The 20612-nt window shown below is 43.7% G+C and overlaps 1 long non-coding RNA gene across 1 annotated transcript; it reads left to right on the top strand.

The window, feature by feature from the left end:
- Window positions 1-10209: 10209 nt before the first annotated feature.
- Window positions 10210-19235, top strand: LOC105070951 (uncharacterized). Its single transcript, XR_835461.3, has 3 exons — window positions 10210-10317; window positions 14249-14296; window positions 18848-19235. It is a non-coding gene; the product is annotated as an uncharacterized LOC105070951 (long non-coding RNA).
- The last annotated feature ends 1377 nt before the right edge of the window (window positions 19236-20612 follow it).

The following is a 20612-nucleotide window of genomic DNA, read 5'->3' as shown; positions in this document are numbered from 1 at the left end:
AGTTTGCTGCCCTAGCAACTCAAAAGTCCTTTCCTCTGTCCTGTCATTTCTCTAAAAATGTCTTGTTCCTTTATTAAGATGCTGTATAAACTCAAGTTCTAATCACCCCCCTCCCCTGAGATCCTTATCGCTGAGTGCTCCCTCCCATGCATATGCAGAATACATTGTTAATAAGCTTCTGTTTGTTTTTCTCTTGTTAATCTGAATTCTGTCCATCTCATTTGCAGGACCCCAGCCAATGACCCTAATATGAGTAGACAGTAAAAAGAATAATTTTGTTTCCCTACACTTGGGAGCTGAAATGACCCATGAGAGTGTCCCATGTTGGGTGAGAATGGCCAGGGCCTCATATACCTGTCATCGGTCATGGGAGGTGGTCATCCCCGGGAGGCCATGACGGTGGGCCTCCCTGCAGCACAGGAGGTCCTGCAGGGCCTGAAGCGCCACCTGCAGAGGGGGCAGCTGGTCCTTCCTGGAAGGGGGTGGTGTTGAGTTTCCATTGCTGCACTCCCCTGCTATTCTCTTTCTTCTTGTGTGTGATTCTAAAACTTCTCACAACATATCCATAAGTGGGATTTTCCCCCAATTTAGGTAGTTGTTGGAGTTCTTGAAAGTTAAAAATTACCAATCATTTTAAGGAGATCTGAATGAACTAGCCATATGGTCCCAAGCTCCTAGATGAATTTCTTCCTGAAGGCTAGAGGCTCAGTGTGGCAGACAGGGCTGGGTTGCAGGTTGCAGATCAAGGCCCCTGATAAGTGCAACTTAAAGGGGATTTCTTGCCATGTAGGGGCAGAGCTAAGCCTCTCTAGTTGGCAGAATGAACAGAAAAGGGGCATCAGGGTGTCAATGAAAAAGTAATCAGTTGCTCTAAGAAAGAAATGGAAAATTTTATTCGAGCCAAATTTGAGGATTACAGCCTGGGAAGAGCATCTCAGAAAGATATGAGAACTGTTCCACCAGTTGGAAATCAAGGCACAGTTTTAGAAGTTTTTTGAGACAGAGGGCTGTACGTCAATTGACATATTATGGACTGTTTACATAATCCAGGTCTAAGCGTCTTCTGGTGGGTCATGTGACCCCTTACAAGCTCAGGAAGGAGTGTTACCTTTTTTGCCCTTTATGGTTGAGCAGGTATTCCTGCCAGTGGGGGAGGTTTGGTAGATGCATACAGCAGATATACACCAACACCACAGAAATACAAAAAAATCATAAGAGAATACTATGAACAACTATATGGCAATAAATTGGACAACTTAGAAGAAATGGACAAGTTTCTAGAAACATACAGTCCATCAAAACAATCAAGAAGAAATAGATCATTTGAACAGACGAATCACTAGAAATGAAGTAGAATCAGCAATACAAAACCTCCTTGCAAACAAAAGTTTAGGACCAGATGGCTTCACTGGGGAATTCTATCAAACATAAAAAGAAGAGCTCATACCGATCCTTCTCAAACTCTTCCAAAAGATTGAAGAGGTGGGAATACTCCCAAACTCGTTCTGTGAAGCTACCGTCACCCTGATACCAAAGCCAGACAAAGACACTACCAAAAAAGAAAACTATAGGCCAATATTGTTGATGAACATAGGTGCAAAAATCCTTAACAAAATATTAGCAAACAGAATCCAACAACACATAAAAAAGATCGTATATCGTGATCAAGTTGGGTTCATCCCAGGGAAACAAGGATGGCTCAACGTACACAAATCAGTCAACATGATACACCACGTCAAAAGGAGAAAGGACAAAAATCACATGATCGTCTCAATACATGCAGAAAAAGCACGTGATAAAATTCAACACCCATTTATGATAAAAACACTAACCAAAGTGGGTATAGAGGGAACATATCTCAACATAATAAAAGCTATTTATGAGAAACTTACAGCCAGCATAATACTCTACAGTGAAAAGTTAAAAACCTTCCCACTAAAAGCAGGAACAAGACGAGGATGCCCCCTCTCACCACTTCTCTTCAGTACAGTAGTAGAAGTCCTAGCCACAGCCAGTAGACAAGAAAAAGAAGTAAGAGATCCAAATTGGAAGAGAAGAGGTAAAATTGTCATTATATGTGGATGACATGATACTATATATAGAAAACCATAAGGCTCCACACAAAAACTACTAGAGCTAATAAGAGAATTCAGCAAGGTAGCAGGATACAGAGATTAACATACAGAAATCAGTTGCATTTCTTTACACTAGCAATGAAATACCAGAAAAGGAAAGTTAAGAAACAGTCCCTTTTAAAGTTGCATCCAAAACAATAAAATACTTAGGAATAAATCTGACCAAGGAAGTGAAAGACTTATATATGGAGAACTACAAAACATTGACTAAGGAAACTAAAGATGCCTTAAAGAAATAGAATGGTATCCCATGTTCTTGGATTGGAAGAATTAATATTGTTAAAATGGCCATACCATCCAAAGCAATCTACAGATTTAATGTGATCCCTATCAAATTACTCGGGACATTTTTCACAAAACTTGAACAAATAATCCTAAAATGTGTATGGAATCACAGAAGACCCAGAATTGCTAAAGCAACACTGAAGAAAAAGAATGAAGCTGGAGGACTAACCCTCCCAGACTTCAGACAGTACTGCAGAGTTATGGTAATCAAAACAGCCTGGTATTGGTACAGAAACAGACATGTGGACCAAAGGAACAGAATAGAGGGCCCAGAAATAAACCCACAAACTTTTGGTCAATTAATCTTTGACAAAGGAGGCAAGAACACACAATGGAATAAAGACAGTCTCTTCAGCAAATGGTGTTGGGATAACTGGACAGCTGCATGTAAATCAATGAAGTTAGAACACTCCCTCACACCATATACAAAAATAAACTCAAAATGGCTTAAAGACTTAAACATAAGATAAGATACTATAAACCTCTTAGAAGAAAACATAGGCAAAACATTATCTGACATAAATCTCAGCAACGTTCTCCTAGGGCAGTCTACCCAGGCAATAGAAATAAAAGCAAAAATAAACAGATGGGACCTAATTAAACTTACAAGCTTTTGCACAGCAAAGGAAAACATAAGCAAAACAAAATGACAATCTATGGAATGGAAGAAAATATTTGCAAATGATGTGACTAACAAGGCCTTAATTACCAGAATATATGAACAGCTCATACAACTTAATAACAAAAAACCAAACAACCTAATCCAAAAATGGGCAGAAGACCTAAACAAGCAATTCTCTAACGAAGACATACTAATGGCCAGTAGGTACATGAAAAAAATGCTCAATATCACTAATTATCAGAGAAATGGAAATCAGAACTACAATGAGGTATCACCTCACACCAGTCAGAATGGCCATCATTAAAAAGTCCACAAATGACAAATGCTGGAGAGGCTGTGGAGAAAAGAGAACCTTCCTTCACTGCTGATGGGAATGCAGTTTGGTGCAGCCGTTATGGAAAACAGTATGGAGAGTCCTCAAAAGACTGAAAATAGACTTACCCTATGATCCAGCAATCCCACTCCTGGGCATATATCCAGAGGAAACCTTAATTCACAAAGATACCTGCACCCCAGTGTTCATGGAAGTACTATTTACAACACTCAAGACATGGAAACAACCTAAAAGTCCATCGACAGATGACTGGGTAAAGAAGTTGTAGTATATATACACAATGGAATACTACTCAGCCACAAAAAGAATAAAATAATGCCATTTGCAGCAACATGGACGGACCTAGAGTTTGTCATTCGAAGTGAATTAAGCCATAAGGAGAAAGAAAAATACCATGTATCACTTATATGTGGAATCTAAAAAAAAAAAAGAACAAACACAAATGAACATATTTACAAAAAAAAAAGACATAGAAAATAAACTTATTGTTACCAGAGGGGAGGGGGGTGGGAAGGGATAAACTGAGAGCTCGAGATTTGCAGATACTAACTCATATATATAAAATAGATAAACAAGTTTATACTGTACAGCACAGGGAACTATATTCAATATCTTGCAGTAACTTATGGTGAAGAAGGAGACAAAAATGAATATATGTATATCTATACACAACTGAAGCATTATGCTGTCTATATACCAGAATTTGACCCAACAGTGTAAACTGATTATACATTAAAAAAAAATATATATATATATAGGTGAAAAAAATTAAGCAGATACACAACACACAGTGAGGGGAGAGGAGATCAGAGGGCAGAAAAGAATTTTATATGTTTAAGTTTTTTTCTTGCCATGAAATACAAATTTTATTTCACAGGGGAAAACACAGCTGAGTTTCTGCTATGGAAGGAGGAGGTCAGCAGGATCCCTCCCCAGTGCAGTCCAGCTGCCCTCTTGCTCTGCCCTCTGAAGACTGGCCCGTCTCTTCTCCCCCACCGCTTGTAGGTCACGCTTACGCAGGAGGTGAAACACAATTCGTCTTTCTCAGGGCTCAGTAAACGTGTCCCATGTGTACGTACCTTCTGTAAATGAGTGGACATTCTTCAGGCTAATTTGAAAAAATAAAAGGAATGACCCCTTCTTTCCCTGTTGGTGATCAGCCTCTGTTAAGCTCTTATGAGGTGCCAGGCTGTGTTAAATACTTTGAGTAGATTATTTCACGTAACCCTCACAACCTCGTCGGGTGGGATGTACCCATTTTGTGTAGAAGAATGCCAAGGCTCAGACACTTGAACCGAGTTGCCCAGGGCTGGACGCATGAGCAAGCAGGTGTAATAGACTTCAGTCCTGGGTCTCACTCCACAGCTTCCCAGCGCTTCTCCTGCCCCCCCATTCTAGGTACTGTCCTCTCTGCTTTCCCTGCGGGGTCCCTCCTGTGATGCAGGCTCCTGCGGGTGCTTCCCCTGGGAAGGGGAGCCAGCAGCTACTGAAGGCCAGCCTGTGCCCTGGATGAACAAAGAAGCCCCATTTGGATGGGGCCAGCAAATACAGCCCACAGCTCCTGAGCTAAGAATAGTTTTTGCATGTTTAAATGGCTGGGGGAAAAATCAGAAGGATAATAATACTCTCGACACCTGACGATGATGTGAAATGTGAGTCCCAGCCTGTGCAGACAGTTATGCTGGGACACAGCCGCACCCGCCGGGGAACGTGTGGTCTGGTTGCTTTCGCGCTGGAGTGTCAGAGGGGTGAGTGGCTATGCCAGATGCTGTGTGGCTGCAGGGCCTCAAGAGCTTACTGCCTGGCCCTCGGCAAAAAAACTTTGCTGGTCCCTCATCTGGATGAAGAATAACGTGTGCTCTCCCAGGTAAAGATGACTTCCTAAGTGCTTCTGGGGGGTGGGAGGAGATGGGACAGTTTTCAGAAAGCAGATCAAAAGGGCAGCTAGACGCAAAGCCAGAGCAATTGAGTTAAATAGAGGCATACCTGCATTGTTCCAGAACGTTCTTTGCAGTCACACTGTTCCTATTTCTCGTGGGTCCTGGTGACCCATTCAGGATGGTTCATGTTCTGAACGGCTGTAACTGGGTGCCTGGAACTCCAGGTCATAGCTTCTGTGCATGGCATGAAGGGCGCAGAGGGCACAACCCCCAGGCGTGCCGCTTTGGCATAAGGACTATTTAGAACTGAAGGCGACTGAGAAGACGCAGATGCAAGAAAAACCCTCTGCCCTCCCCTTTCTGTAATTCTTAATCACTCAGGACAACTCTTGACTCTTTGGTCCAGAGATGGCACCAGAGGAACAAGCCTACATAATAAGCTTTATTAAAACAGCCCTTATTTTCCATCATTTCCCCTATGTATCTACCTTCCCACAGTTTGCCGCCCCTAAACCCGTTTCCTTTGTCTTGTCACTTGACAGAGGTAGCATCCTTTGTCGTGCTGCTGTGTAAGCCCCAAGTTCCAACCACCCTTTTGAGTTCCTCATTACTGCGTCACTCCCCTGTTTACGTGTGCTGTGTGTGTTAATAAATTTCCATTTGTCTCTCTCTTGTTAATCTGTCTTTTGTCGGTCTAATTTGATAATCTGGAGAGCCTTGGAGGGGAAAGGGAAAAAGCGTCTCCTCCCCTGCAGACACTAGACTGAATAACTTGGAGGAAGCGGGTGGGGACAGCAGGGTGAAACTAAGGGTCTCCTTGCACACCAGAGTCACGCCTCTGGGACAAGGTGGAAGGCTGGATGCACGCTCTGCCTAGAGAGGGAACTGGTACACACTGACCATGGTACACGTTTAACCTGGTGTTGAAGCCTCAAGGGTGTGGAGAAGGAAATGACATCTTCCTCTAACGGTGCCGAAGATGAGGCTGACTTCAGGTGATACGCACTCAGGCGTCACTTCTTCTTCTCGATCACCTGCCTAGGCGCCAGGCACAGTGCTGTGGGTACGAAGACCAACAGGCCCACCCTGTGCCCTAGCATGACACCGAGCCAGTTCCGGAGTTGGCGCCCGAATTCAGACCCTCGCGCCTCGAAGCCTGACGTACTGCTGCCCCACCGCGTCTTCTCCCGGTGCTTGCCTCCCTGAGCAGCTTCGTCAGCGCGTGCTGTGTGTCAGATCGACAGCTCTTGACACAGTTACTCTGTGACTAGCAAAGGGAGTTTCCACTCGGTCAATCCCGGGAGCCATAGCCGGGTACCAGGCCCCATGTTAGTCGCTGAGGGCATGAAGATGGCTGACAACCTCTGTTCTCAGTCGCTCCAGAGTGATGGGTGGGATATTAGAGGACCTCAGGGATTTTGGTTGTAAGCAACAGAAGCCAACACTGGCTAACCTCAGCCAAAGACAGTGCCCTGGGATGATTCGGAAGATTGAAAAAGCAGCTGAACAGCCAGGCTCTCGGAAGGGCAGGAAAGGGCAGCAAGTCCAGGGGTGGAAGGAGCAGGAAATAACAGGCAGTCTTTTCCAGAGTTGATGCCTTTGGGACAAATTGGTTCTCACCATTTTCCTTACCTTGATTGGTATCAGGTTGGCTTGGCCTGAGAATTTGACTCATCTTTGGTCCTCTGTCCACTCCTTTGGCTAGAAGTGGACAGGACTCTGGATTGACAGCTCACTGAGTGGGTGTGCTGTGGTGGAGGAGACTGAGTTTCTGTTACTGGAAGAAGGGGCAGGTGCTGTTGGGCAAGTGGAAACCAGGGTCGCTGGGTGCCACTGGAACAGAGCGGAAGATGCTCAGCCCGGCCCTGGAGGTCAGGGAAGACTTCCCGGAGGAAGAAACAAGCTGAAACCAGACTGACAAGTAAAGTTGAGCATAGGGCAAGAAGGAGGCAAAACATCCCAGTCTAAGGGAACTGCAGATGCAAAGGCCCAGAGGCAGGGGCAGTTACCTCACCTACAAATAATGGCTCTTCCCGGTTGGTCTCTAGGAGTGACAGCTCACTTTGCCCCAGGACTTGTGCTTTTAAAGATCAGGGTCCACGCTGTCCTCCTCTCCCTGGAGTCCTTCAGCTTCTAAAGGTCGACTGAATATCGCAGATCAGGCTGCAATTCCCTCCTTCCCAGGGAGTCCACAGGATTAAAAAAAAAAAAAAGCCTTGAGCCTCCTGCACTGAGAGCTGATAGGAAGAAAAATGCCGCCGCAGCCTTGGGCACTTTTTATTATCCTGCTCTGGCCACAGTAGGGGAGGCCTCTGCTCCTGAGCTGCCTGAACTGATTTGCGCTGAGCGTTCGCCACAAATTGCGGCCTGACATTTATAGCAGCTGCGATCCACACATATCGATTATTTAGGAAAAGGAATGAGGCTGAGCTGGCCGAGCAGCTGCCTCGTTAAACGCCCCCCTCATCCCCGGCCCCGTCACATCTCATCCTGAAGGGAGCGGGGCACAGACTTGGAAAGGGGCAGAGGCCTTATCCCGTTTCCATCTTGCCGTGTCTCGGCAGAGAGCAGGCAGCCTTTATTCACCGTCTTTGATTAATTAGCTCCTCTTTATTCATGTGAAAAAGCCACCGTCACCTAGGGGCTCCTTGGAAGGAATTATTGTTCCTTGCCTCTTAACGCTCAGTTGCTTCTGTATTGTGTTCGTTGGGCTAATGAAAGCGGAGCACGTGTCTCTGTTGGCTGTGCGCTGAGAATTAGCACTTCGCCTGCAAACTGTATTTCTCTGACTAAGCTGATGAGTTTGTTTCCTCTTGCCCCCCTCCCCCCTCCCCCCTCCATGATGATGCGGCTGTTTCTTCCGTGCTAATGACCGTGGGAGCTGTGGGGCGGAGTCTTTCCATTTAGGGAGCAGTGGCCACTCCATTTAAGTCCAAATTTGTCTGGAGCCAACACAGATGAAAACAAGACCAGCTGTCGCACCGACTCCAGCAGGGGCAGAGGCCAGGTGATGCCTGCAACTGACGAGCTTAAGTGAATGGCACCCGTGACCTTCAGTGACCATGTCCTTCAAGCTGCGTGCGGGAGGCTCAGATAGGCTTCTAGAGTGAAGACAAGGCTTCTGCTAGAGCTTAGGCAAGTTACTGGCTCTCTGACTTGGGTGCCCCCTGCAAAATGAAAGGCTTGAACTAGATGAGTGGGACAGTGCTCCGGCCACCACACCAGACCGCCACAGACCGGGTGGCTTGAACAATAAAAATTCATTTTCTCAGTTTTGGAGGCCGGAAGTCCAAGATCCAGGTGATAGCAGGCTTGGTTCCCACCGAGACCTTTCCTCCTGGCTTCCAGACGGCCACTTTCTCGCTGTGTCCTCATGTGGCCTGTCCTGTGTACACACGCTCCTGGTGCTTCTTCCTCTCCTCATAAGGACACCAGTCCTGTTGAGTCAGGGCCCCGCACTTACGACCTCATTTCACCTTAATGACCTCCTTAAAGGTCTTATCTTTGAATATAGTCCCGTAGGGGTTTAGGGCTTCAGCATGTGAACTAGGGAGGGGGCACAAGTCAGTCCATTCCAATGAAGAAATTGCAAACCAGCAAGGTGGGGGAGGGTGTTGTCTCCCCCACAAGGGGTATCAGTTACTGGGTGATGAGAGAGCTGATATCACGGCTCACCCCATTCCTGCTTGAAACCTTCAGGCCAGAATGATCTGCGGCCACTGATGCTCAGGTGTCTTCTCTTCCGTGTGTTGAGCTGTAGTAAACTCAACCAGTTACCCACCCAAACACACTTGACCCGCCTCTTTTGCTGTCAGAGGTGTCCACTCAGGGCTGCATTGTGACTTTTGTGGGTCCTGGCACTTTTGCCTTTGGGGGACCTTCCCTCTGTAACAAATATTTAAAAATCACATTCATATAAATGACAGTTGAAGGACCTTATCTCACTTATTGTAAGAAGTAAAGTGATTTTATGGGCCCCTGAAAGTTTTGCTGGTTCCAGGCTCTGCTCAGTGGATAAGTTGACCCAGTGTCCAACATTCACCCATTTTCTTTAGGGAAAGATGACCTTCCATCCAGCTCCATGGAGAAGTCTTGAGTTACTGGCAATCTTAGCCAAGAGATGCTATCCAGCCAGTGAAATGTGAGGGAAAGTTCCCTAGGGAGCTTCTTGAAAGGGTTTCTTCGCTGTTAATAATACACATGAAGGAGAAATAGCCCCTCTTCTCCTGGACCTTCTCGTGCCCGTCTGAGGCAGCCACTTTGTGGTTGTGGGGCAGAGCTCACTCACTGTGGGAACAGAATGGAGGAAGAGACCTGGGTCCCAGATAATGCTGTTGAGCTGTGGAGTTAACCATCCCTGGAGTTGCCCTATTGTATTAATCTGCTAGGGCTGCCATCGCAAAGTACCAAAAAATAGATGGTTTAAACCATAGAAATTTATTGCTTCCCAGTTCTGGAAGCTAGAAACCCAAGATCAATATCAGCAGGGTTGGTTCTTTCTGAGGACTGTGAAGGAGGACCTCTTCAATGCCTCTCACCAGCTGCTGCTGGTTTGCTGGCAGTCTTTAGAAGCATCACCCCAATCTCTGCCTTCATCTTGACATGGCGTTCTGTGTGCTCGTCTGTGTCCAGATTTCCCTTTTTCATAAGGACACGAGTCATATTGAATTAGGGCTCACCTAATGAGCTCATCTTCAACTTTATTACCTCTTTGAAGACCCTATCTCCAGATAAGTTCACATTCTGATGTACTGGGGGTTAGGATTTCAACCATGAACTTCTGGGGTGGGAGGGCACAATTCAACCCACAGCATCCACGTTGGGACTAGTTGTGTGAGGATAAATCCCTTGCTGTTCAAGGCTCTTGACTGTTCCCTGCAGTCTACCCGAGTGGCTGGTAGAGGTCTCGCTGGAAATCTAACCTCCGGTGTCGTGGGCTTCCCTTCTCATTGGCAGGTCCTACAAGGAACTGGACTGTTCCATTTGCTGGCTGTTGGAGATGTTTGTTTGCAGGCCAGGACATGGATCCCTGCACGAACGTTCCAGCTCAGAGGTCCTGAGGTAGGAACAAGCTCGGGGTGTTTGAAGAAACAGAAGAGACGAAGCAGCACTGACGTCTGCTAGGAGTACCACCAGCTTCTCTCTCCCTGGTTGTCAACCCCTCCTTGTCCTCGTGGCCCCACTCAGAGTGGTTTTCCCGCTGTGTTCCCGGGTGTTTTGTTCATAGCACGCTGGGAGTGTATTAGCTTTCTGGGGCCACTGTAACACATTACTGCAAACAAAGTGACTTCAAACAACACATCCTTCTTCCCTTCCTAGTACGGAGGGCAGAAGTCCGAATAATTTCACTGGGCTGAAGTCATAGTGTCAGCTGGGCTGCATTGCTTCTGGAGGCTCTGAGGGGAGAATCCATTTCCTTGCCTTTTTCAGGTGCTTGGGGCCACCGGATTCCCTGGCGTGAGGTCCCTTGCTCCGTCTTCAAACCGCATCACTCCAGTCTCTGCTTCTGTCATTGCGCTGCCTTCTTTTCCCAAGGCTCTTGTGCTTGTATTGGGACCCACGTGGGTGATGCATGGTGGTCTCCCCATCTCAAGATCCTTAATCACATCTACCAAATCTTTGATGTCATATAAAGGAAACTGCCCACGGTTCTGGGGATTTTAGGACGTGGAAACATCATCATGGGGGGCGTCATCCCACCAACCACAGGAGGGTTAGATGCTCAAACAATGATCTGTCTTGTAGGGCAGCGGCTGCTTTTCTGCCCATGTCTGCTCATGACGTAGAAGTAATTGCTTTTCTCTACTTGCTGTGGAGTGGAGGTGGGAAGTAGGGTGAATACACGCTGAACCAGTGGTTCTCAGGGTGTGTTCCCCGGGTCAGCAGCACCAGCGTCACCTGGAAGCCTGTTAACGATGCGGAGTCTCCTCTCCCACCTGAAACTCAGGGATGGGCTCCAGCAATCAGTACTTTAGCAAGCTTTGCCTCGCGATCCTGCCTTTAAGATTTCGATGTTGCATTCATGGTGGCATTTTTGGCATTCATTTTGATTTTTTAAAAAAATATTTCACTAACTACTATATAAAAAATAGGTAAGCAACAAGGTCCTACTGTCTAGCACAGGGAACTGTAATCAGTATCTTGTAATAACCTATAATGATAAGGCATATAGAAAAGAATGTGTGTATAACTGAATCACTACGCCGTGCGCCAGAGACTAGCACAACACTGCAAATCAACTACACTACCACACAGGAATTTCAGTTTTGTCTTGATTATTGAGTTTTTTGGCACCTCCTTAACTTTTGCAACTGAGGTAAGTGCCTCACTTGCTTGACCCCAGTTCTGGCCCCGGAGAAAGCAGTGGTCATCCCGTCTCAGATCGCGTCCTCACGGGAGGACCAGGTTCTGCGTAACAGAGACACCAGGCCTACACGGGGTGGCCAGGGATGCCTTCCACCAGGCAGTGACGTCGGAACTGAGAGCCGGGGCCAGAAGCCGTTAACTCGGGGAAGAAGGGGCAGGGCCATTCAGGCAGAGAGAGCAGCAGGTGCAGAGGCTGGATGTTCAGAGGGGACACAGCGAACAGGAGGGACCAGAAAGACCACCGTGCCACCCGACTCCCTTCTCAAATGTTTCTTAAGCTCCTCCGGCAAGCCCCGGGGGCTCCTGGCCTTCAACAGTCCAGAAGGTCACCCCACATACTGACCTGGAAGAGCCGGAAAGAGGCAACTGGAACAGAGGTGGGGTCTGGGCATGCCTGTGTGAGGTTGGCGAGGTGTGCCCCAGGCCGTCTTCCTCCCAGAAATGGTACTTGGCACCCAGCAAATAAGCAGGGGAGGCACAGAAGGCTGTGTGTCTCCTGCAAGATGCATTTAGCACAGGTTTCTATCTCAGAGCTAATAGCATTCACCGTTACGCAGAAAGTAAGAGAACACAATTACCCTGTTTTAATAACAAGGTTGACAGCACAGCTTCCATCCCAGGGGAGCCTTGCTTGGTGTTTTGAGGTTTCTCGAGCCAGTGAATTCTCAGTCCCAAGCCAGCTTGTAACCTTACGTCCCAGTTTGCCTAGGAGACTCCTGGTTTATGCCTGACGTGCCGATACAGCTGTGACTAGGACTGCCTTTCACCTGCAAGTGCCCCCATTTAGACTGTTAAAAAAATCCACCAGACCTCAGCCTGGCCATTCGACCACTGATGTTGGAGGGCTGGTCCGTGACAGTACTGTTCTAAACACCCGGCAAAAGGCGTCCTAGGAACTGATGCTGGAATTTTTATTGTACTCAGGGGAAAGCTTAAGTGGAACAAGGGGAAACGAGGACATCACTGAGAGAAATCAGTGTTCACTTTCATTCAATCGCTCACTCCTCAAGTGGGAAGGTGCTCCCGTGACAGTGGTTGGGGAAGAGAAATTCTTCTTAGTGAAGGCTAATACAGTGCCCCAACTCTGTTTATTTTTAAAATTACAAGTGGGGAGGGTATAGTTCAGAGTGGAAGAGTTCATGCTTAGCATGCACAAGGTCCGGGGTTCAATCCTCTGTACTGCCTCTACAAAAAAAAAGAAAAAAAAAAGAAAGAAAGAAAGCAATAAACCTAATTACCCCCCCAAATTTAAAAAACAAATTAAAAAAAATAAAATTACAAGTGTACCACCTAGTTCTAGATAATCTGAAGTTAAAATGAAGGTCCCTTCCAGCTGTCCTGCTGCTGTAGGGTTAAGAATTGTTAATATCGGTGTATATCCACCCAGACTTCCAAAAGCAACTTTTATTGAAATGTGACAACAGCAACAACAACAACAACCAAAAGAGCACGGATTCTAAGACGGAGCTTCTGTGTTGAGAGAATATTGCAAGCCCCCCAGAGTCCCACTGGGGTCCTCCCCATCTCCCCGTCTCCAAAGATGACCACTATCCTGACCCCTTACACCAATGATCATACGAAGTCCCACAAGACAGAACTAAGTGGAGTCATCCGTGTGTTTTACGCCTGGCTTTCCCTTTCAGACTTGAGAACCATCCATGCTGCAGACAATTTATTCACTTTCAGTCCTGTGTATGTTCCCCTGTGTGAATATACTCATTCATCTTGTCCTGCTGTCAATGAAAACTTGGACTGTTTGCAGTTTGGAGCTGTTATGAATAATGGATGCTCCCTGTGAACATCCTGGTGACGCGCTGGTGCATGTGGGCATGCATTTTGTTAGGCATATACCTAGGAGCAGGACTGCAAAGTCAGAGGGTAGGTGGACAGTCTGCTTTAATGCCTGGCAGTTTTCCAAAATGTTTGTGCCACTTCGTACTCCCACCAACACTGTGTGAGAGTCCCTGATGCCCTGTACCTTTGTCAACACTTGGAATTGTCAGTCTTAAGTTTTGGCTCTTATGATGGATATGTCTTAGTGTTTTATTTTAGTTTATGTCCCCCTAAACAGAGGCACTGGGGATTGAACCTGGGACCTCGTACATGCCAAGCACGTGCTCTGCCACTGAGCTATACCCCGCAGCCCCCTCATTTTGGTTTTAATTTGCATTTCCCAATGAGTAATGAGGATGAACATCTTTTCATACTGGCCATTTTAAATACCCCCTTTTATGAAGTGCTTGTTGAAGTCTCTGGTTTGTGTTTTAATTGAGTTCTTTGTCCTACTGATTTGCGGGAGCTCTTTCTATAATGAAAGTAGGAATCTTCTCTTCGCTATAGGTGATACAGTTTTTCCCCCTTCATCAAGAGACACTGTTTAACAGAGTGGAAAGACAAGCCATAAAATGGGGGAGGTTCTTAACTTTGATGTCTAATTATCAATCTTTTCCTTTATGGCCTGTTTAAGAAGCCATTACCCACCCCAACGTCATAAAAATACTCTCTATTATTGTCAAGAAGTTTTGTTTTAATTTCACATTGGAATCTATAGTCCACCTAATAATTGACTTTTGCATATGGTGTGAGGTTGGGGTCAAGTTTACTTTTCTTTTTTTTTCCCATACAGGTTTCCAACTGATTGACCACCACTGAGCATCTCCACTGCTCTGCCATGGTGAGTAGACTTTTGGACCCTCTATTCTCCTCTGTGGGTCCATTTGTATATCCTTGGGTCAATGTCATTAATTACTGAAGCTTACTATCCATCTGGATAATTCAGCAGAGCAAGTCCTCTCATTTTTGGTGGTCTTCTGCAAGAGATTTTGGCCCTTTGCCTTTCCAATTAAATTTTGGAATTATTTTGTCAATTTTCACAGAAAACCTGTTCGAATTTTAATCAGATTAAATCTGTAGATCAATTTGGAGGAGAATTGAAGCATGTACAGCATCAAACCATCAAATCCATAGCTCAGTTGGAGGCATTTCTTTGTCTAGTGTCTTTACTTTCTCTCCATCTGTTATAGTTTTCTGTAGAGTGGTCTTGAGTGTTTTTTCATTAGATTTTATTCCCAGTTATTTGGTATGTTTCAGTGCTATTATATTTTTAAAATTTTGTTTTCTGTTTCATATGTAGAAATATGGTTTATTCTTTTATATATCTTAAATCTAATACTGAATTTATTCTAATAATTTTTCTATAGACTTGTTTTTGGATTTTCTACAACATTCATGTCATACGCAAATACAGACAATTTTATTTTTCTATTTCAAACCTCTCTTTTTTAACTTCCAGTAAAATGTGGAATAGAAGTGATGATAGTGGCCATTCTTATCTCATTTGTGCCCTGAGGGGGAAGCTTTCAATATTTCACCATTGCGAATAATGTTTTCCATGGGCTTTTTTTCTGAGTTGAATTTGTGGCTTTTTATTTATTTGGCTATTTCTGTCCCTATCTTGGCTGGGAGGAAACTGGTTAGATTTTTTTTTTTTTTAAATAGACTTTATTTTTTAGAGCAGTGTTAGGTTCACAGCAAAATTGAGAGGAAGTTTTGGAGATTCCCCATGTGCCCTCTGCCCCCACACTTGTATCGTCTCCCCATTATCGACATCCTGCAAGAAAGTGGTACGTTCGCTACCATTGATGAACCTGTGTCAACGTGTCATTATCACCCAGAGGCCGTGCTTCACACTAGCATTCACTCTTGGTGTTGGACATTCAATGAATTTGAACAACTTTATAACGACATATATTCACTATTATACTGTCTTACAGAGTATTTTCATTGCCCTATAAAAAAAAATCCTCTGTGCTCTGCCTATTCATCTCTCCCTATGGGCTTTTTAATATTTTTTATAAGATAAAGGAAGTGTCTTCTTATTCCTTTGACATTTTTTTGAGACTTGAAATAAAGTCTGGCACTGGGGACATTTTGTAGTGTTTTGCATTAAAAAATGAATATTCAGCAGTTGTTGGGCATAATGATCTGTTGATGTCCGTTGGTCAACGTTATGTTCAAGTTTTCGATATTTTCTGGGTTTTGTTTAGTTTTTCTACTTTTTATTCATTATGGGTTTATTTATATTTCCGTGTAGTTCCCCAGCTTTTTGCTTTATGTTTTGAGGCTTCTTGCATTGCCTATTTTGTTATTAAGAAAGGTATTCTTGGTTGCTAGAACTGCTTTTTATTCTTAAAGTCTATTTTGTCTGATAGTAACAGAGATACACCAGCTTTCTTTGCAGTTCCTTTTTCTTTTTTTCCCTGACATCTTTGGGATTGATTATTTTTATATTCATTTCCCCCTACTAGTCTAATTGTCTGCTCTTTTACTCTCAGTGATTACACTAAAGATCACAGCATACATTCTTGACTTATCAAGAGCTAATGTAAAATTAATGCTCCTATATTTTCCTGGATGGGGCAAGAATCTTTGAACATTCTAGTTCCATTTACCCTCCCTCAATGTCTAAGCTACTTTTGCTCTGTATTTTATTTCAGTGTATACATTAAACCCTATAGTGCATTCTTGACATATTAATACACAATAACTTAACCTTAACCATGAATAATTACATGTTAATATTACTTTATATTTAATTTAGATTTAGCTACATTTAGCCTTTCCACTGATCTTTGTTCCTTCCTACAGCCCTGAGGGTTATTTTTCTTTTTCCTCAAGAAACTTCCTTTGGGATTTTTTCTTTTTTTTGGACTAGGTCTGTTGGTGATAAATTTCCCTAGATTTCTTTAGTCTGGAGATGTCTTTCTTTCACTTTCATTCTTGAAGGATATTTTCAGGGGATCTAGAACTCCATTAGGAAATTCTTTTCTTTCAGCACTTTGGAGGTATCGCTCCATCAGCTCCTGGTTTCCGTCACTTGTACTGAGGTCAGATGCTGGTCCCTGTTGCCCCTTTGAAGGTGCTCTGGTCTCTCCTTACCCCAGCCTCCAGCTGCTGTTAAGATTTTTCTCTGTATATAAAATAAACAGCAAGGACCTCCTCTATAGCACGGGGAACTATATTCCATTTCTTGTAATAACATATAATGGAAAAGAATCTGAAAAGAAAAAAAATATGTATGTGTATGTATAACTGAATCACTTTGCTCTATACCTGAAACTAAAGTTGTAAATCGACTATGCTTCAATAAAAAATAAAATTAAAAAAATAAAAAATAAGACAAACAAAAAGACTGTCTCTGATACTGGTTTCCAGTGCATACCTGTGATAGGCCTAGGTGTGCTTGTCTTTTGATTTATCCTCCTTAGGGTGCATTGAGCTTCTTAAATCTTAATTTAGTCAGTTTTTCAAGTATGATCAGTGATCTCTTCCGATAGCGCTTCTATCCCATTTTCTCTTTTCTTTCTTTCTGGGGTGATAGTTAAGCCCATGTTAGACCTTTTAACTGAATCCCTATGTCTCATTCTTTCCTCAGTGCTTCCCATCCTGTTGTTTCCTCTCTACGGCACTCTGACTTTCTTCTGATTTTCCAGTTTACTAATTCTTTCAACCTGTTCCTAATGTCAGTTTGATTAGTTACTTTCTCAATTTGGTAACTTCTTATAGTTTTCATTTCTTTGCCCAAATCCTTCACCTTGTCCCATTTCTCTGTCCACATGAAGCAAACTTGTTGCGGTCTGTACCTGATACTGGAGTTCTCTGGATTACCTGTGGTTCTCTTTCTACCATCTCTTTCCTTTGCTTTTTGATCATGTTGTTGTCTTTGTTATGTCTGGCTGTTTTTCTCAAACCTACAGAAACGTTGCAAAAATAGAACAAAGAGCTTTTCCCTCACACATTTGACATTTGAGAGTATGTTGCCGACGCGATGCTCCACCACTTGCAGATATTTCAGGGTGCATTTCCTACACACCGAGGACATTGTCCTGTTGAAACACAGTACAGCCATCACACTTGAGGAGTGAACATCAGTCCTTCATCACCATGTAATCTACAGACTGCATTCACATTTTATTAGGACAACTCAGGACTGCAGGTTGCATTTGGTTGCCCCGCCTCTAGAGTTGCTTTCAGTCTGGAGCAGGTCATCAAGTTTTCCTTAACTTTTAAGACCTTGCCGCTTGTGAAGATTACCAGACAGTCATTTTGTTGAATGTTCTTCAGTTGGGATTTATCTGACTTCCTCACATTTGGATTCACACAATACGTCTTTGTGAGAATTACTGCAGAAGTGATGCTGAGTTTGTGCACTGCATCTTCTTTGATGGTACATGATTTTGATTTATCCTATTACTAATGATGTTAACTTTGGTCACTTGGTTAAGATGGTGTCTTAATCAGGTTTCCCCACTCTGATTTCTCTCCTTTCTTCTCTTTGTAATTAATAACTATTTTGTAAGCACATGTAGGTCTATTGTTTCTCATCAAACTTTCACGCACTAGTTTTAGCAGTCATTGATGTTACGTGCCTGAATTGTAACTATGAATGGCTGTCAAGTGACACTTCCCCAATTATATCACTTTGAATACATTTATTGGTTGTTTTTCTGCTATAAAGAAGAGCTTTCTCTCTCATCTGTCTATCTCTCTATACATGTATTTCTGTATGCAGGCATGTATGTATGTGTTTATCCATCTATCCACCCATTTATCCATATGGACTCATAGGTTTCTGTTCAGTTGGGTTAACTTCATTAGTGTCATTTTTAAAATGCTCAAATTATCCTTGATTTGGCCAGTGAGAGCTGCTTTAAGCCAGCTTCTGTTTCTTTTTGGAATGTCTCCATGCATCCTTGAGTATTTCCTTACCTTCTGGCTGAACAAGATGTCAAATTCTGCCTCTGCTTTCCTTACCCCAGCCCTGGAATCAACCAGCTCTGATTCCTTTTAGGGAAGGATGGTGTTTGAAGCCTAGATCTTAGTTTCTATGGTTGCTGTTCCCAGGCCCTCCCAGTGGCCAGAATTAGGAAATACAGCATGTATCAACTGACATACTACATACATATGCACATCTAAATCCAGATTAATTTCTGTTCACACCAATACTTACAATTCCTATTTAACACCATAAATTTGATTCTAGCTTCTCTCTCTTCCCTAACAGGGAGAAATCTGACTCCCATTAACTTCAATTTGTTTAATTATTTGCTCAACCCCTCCCAGCCCCCATATGTACCCATCTTTTGTTGCTGCTGCTGCTCTGTGAGGATGCCTTCCTCCCTTCACTTGGCCTCTGACCCTCCTGCCCTGTCTCCTTACCTTACAGATGCCGCCTCCTCCTGCTGGGTCCTGACTCAGCATTGAGCTCCACCACCCACACCTTGGGCATGGATTTCTTTCTCTCTGTCTTGTCCTGTCCCTTGGATTGAATGAAATCATTCAGAAAGGCAGGAAGGGAAATGGGTACGTGGTTATTTTTGATTCAGTGCTAGGAATTATATATGAAATAATAGAAATAATTTGAGACCTGGGTTGATAATGACCATGGTATTCCTCCAGAGAAACATTATGTTTTACTTCTACAGGTTCTGTTGTAACAGAATAAAAGGACAATATTACTGCTTTCTGGCCTGGATTTACTCATCAGTGACTTCTGCAGCAAAAAAAAAAAAGGGGGGGGGGTTACCCTTCTAAACGAGTCTGTTTAGAAATTTAATTAAGTTCCTTTTGAGCTGATCACTATTTTATCCTTTACTACCATTAAGGTTACTAGGATAACTTAGTACCTAGTACTGCATCAAAACATGATTGTGTAACAGGTGTTGGTAAGAACTCAGAACCCTCATACACTGCTGATGGGAATGTAAAATGGTGTGGTCACTTTGGAAAACAGTCTGGTGATTCCTCAAATGATTAAATATGAGTTACCATATGACCCAGCAATGCTATTCCTAGGTGTATAGTCAAGAGAAATGAAAACAAGTGTCCACACCAAAAATTTTACCCAGTGTTTATAGTAGCAGTTTCATAATAGCCAAAGTGTGGAAACAACTCAACTGTAATTCAGTGGATGAATGGATAAATGAAATGTAGTATCCAGATAGTGGAATATTATTCAGCCACAAAAAGGAATGAAGTACTGATAATTGTTACAAGTTGGATGAACCTTGAAAACAATATAAATGAAAGAAGCTAGACACAAAAGTCCACATAGTCTATATTTTCATTGCTATGTCCAGAATAAGGAAATTTATAGAGACAGAAAGGTTAGTGGTGGCTTAGATCGAGGGTGATAGCTCAAGTGTCTGGGTTTTTTTTTTTTTTTTTTTTGAGGTGATGAAAACATTCTAACTTTGGCTTTGTTGATGATTGTATGTATTTGTGCATATACTTGAGCCAGTGAATAGCACCCTTTAAGTGGATGAATTATATGGCATGTGAGTTATAACCCAGGAAACAGCTTAAACATTTTGTAAAAAGAAAGACATGTATTGTGACTTGCTGGGAACTTAAGTCCATATGGAAACCTTTGGGAATATGAGCTAACAGCACACCTTTTCAATGAAACAGGTAGTGGTCAGTTGCAAAGCAGGGAACCAGCAGAACTCTTCGCCGTATAGATTACCTGTTAATGGCTGTTTATTTTTCTGGCTGTGGAATCTTGGGCAAAGTACTTGAATTTCCCTAAAACCACGTTTCCTCATCCGAGATGGGGACATGCTGGTATCTGATATTAAATAAAAATGTCTGAGGAGCTCACAGAGTGGCTTGTAGCATGTGGCAGCGTCTGCGTAGTGGCGTTTTGCTCCAAGACAGGAAGTAACACAAAACAAGGAGCTCTGCGCTCAGGGTCACATTTTCCTCAGTTGCCCCTCACTTTGCCCCTACCTGTCTGTACTGCCTGGCTGTGGTCCTTGGTGCCTTCTGGGAGGAGCGGGTGATTACAGCTGATGGCTGGAGCCTGATCCGTCAGAGAACTGGCTCTCAATTCTTCTGGGAGTGTGACTCTGAGCCAAGTCAGCGAGTCCTCTGAGGGAGGACAATTTAGTCTGTAAAACTGAAAAGGTACCAGGGGAAATCTTAAAAATACA

Source organism: Camelus bactrianus, chromosome 13, assembly GCF_048773025.1.
Source record: "Camelus bactrianus isolate YW-2024 breed Bactrian camel chromosome 13, ASM4877302v1, whole genome shotgun sequence".
In the NCBI taxonomy this organism is placed as follows: Eukaryota; Metazoa; Chordata; class Mammalia; order Artiodactyla; family Camelidae; genus Camelus; species Camelus bactrianus.
Note: the sequence above shows the minus strand (reverse complement) of the source record. Positions and strands in the feature narration are given on the sequence as shown.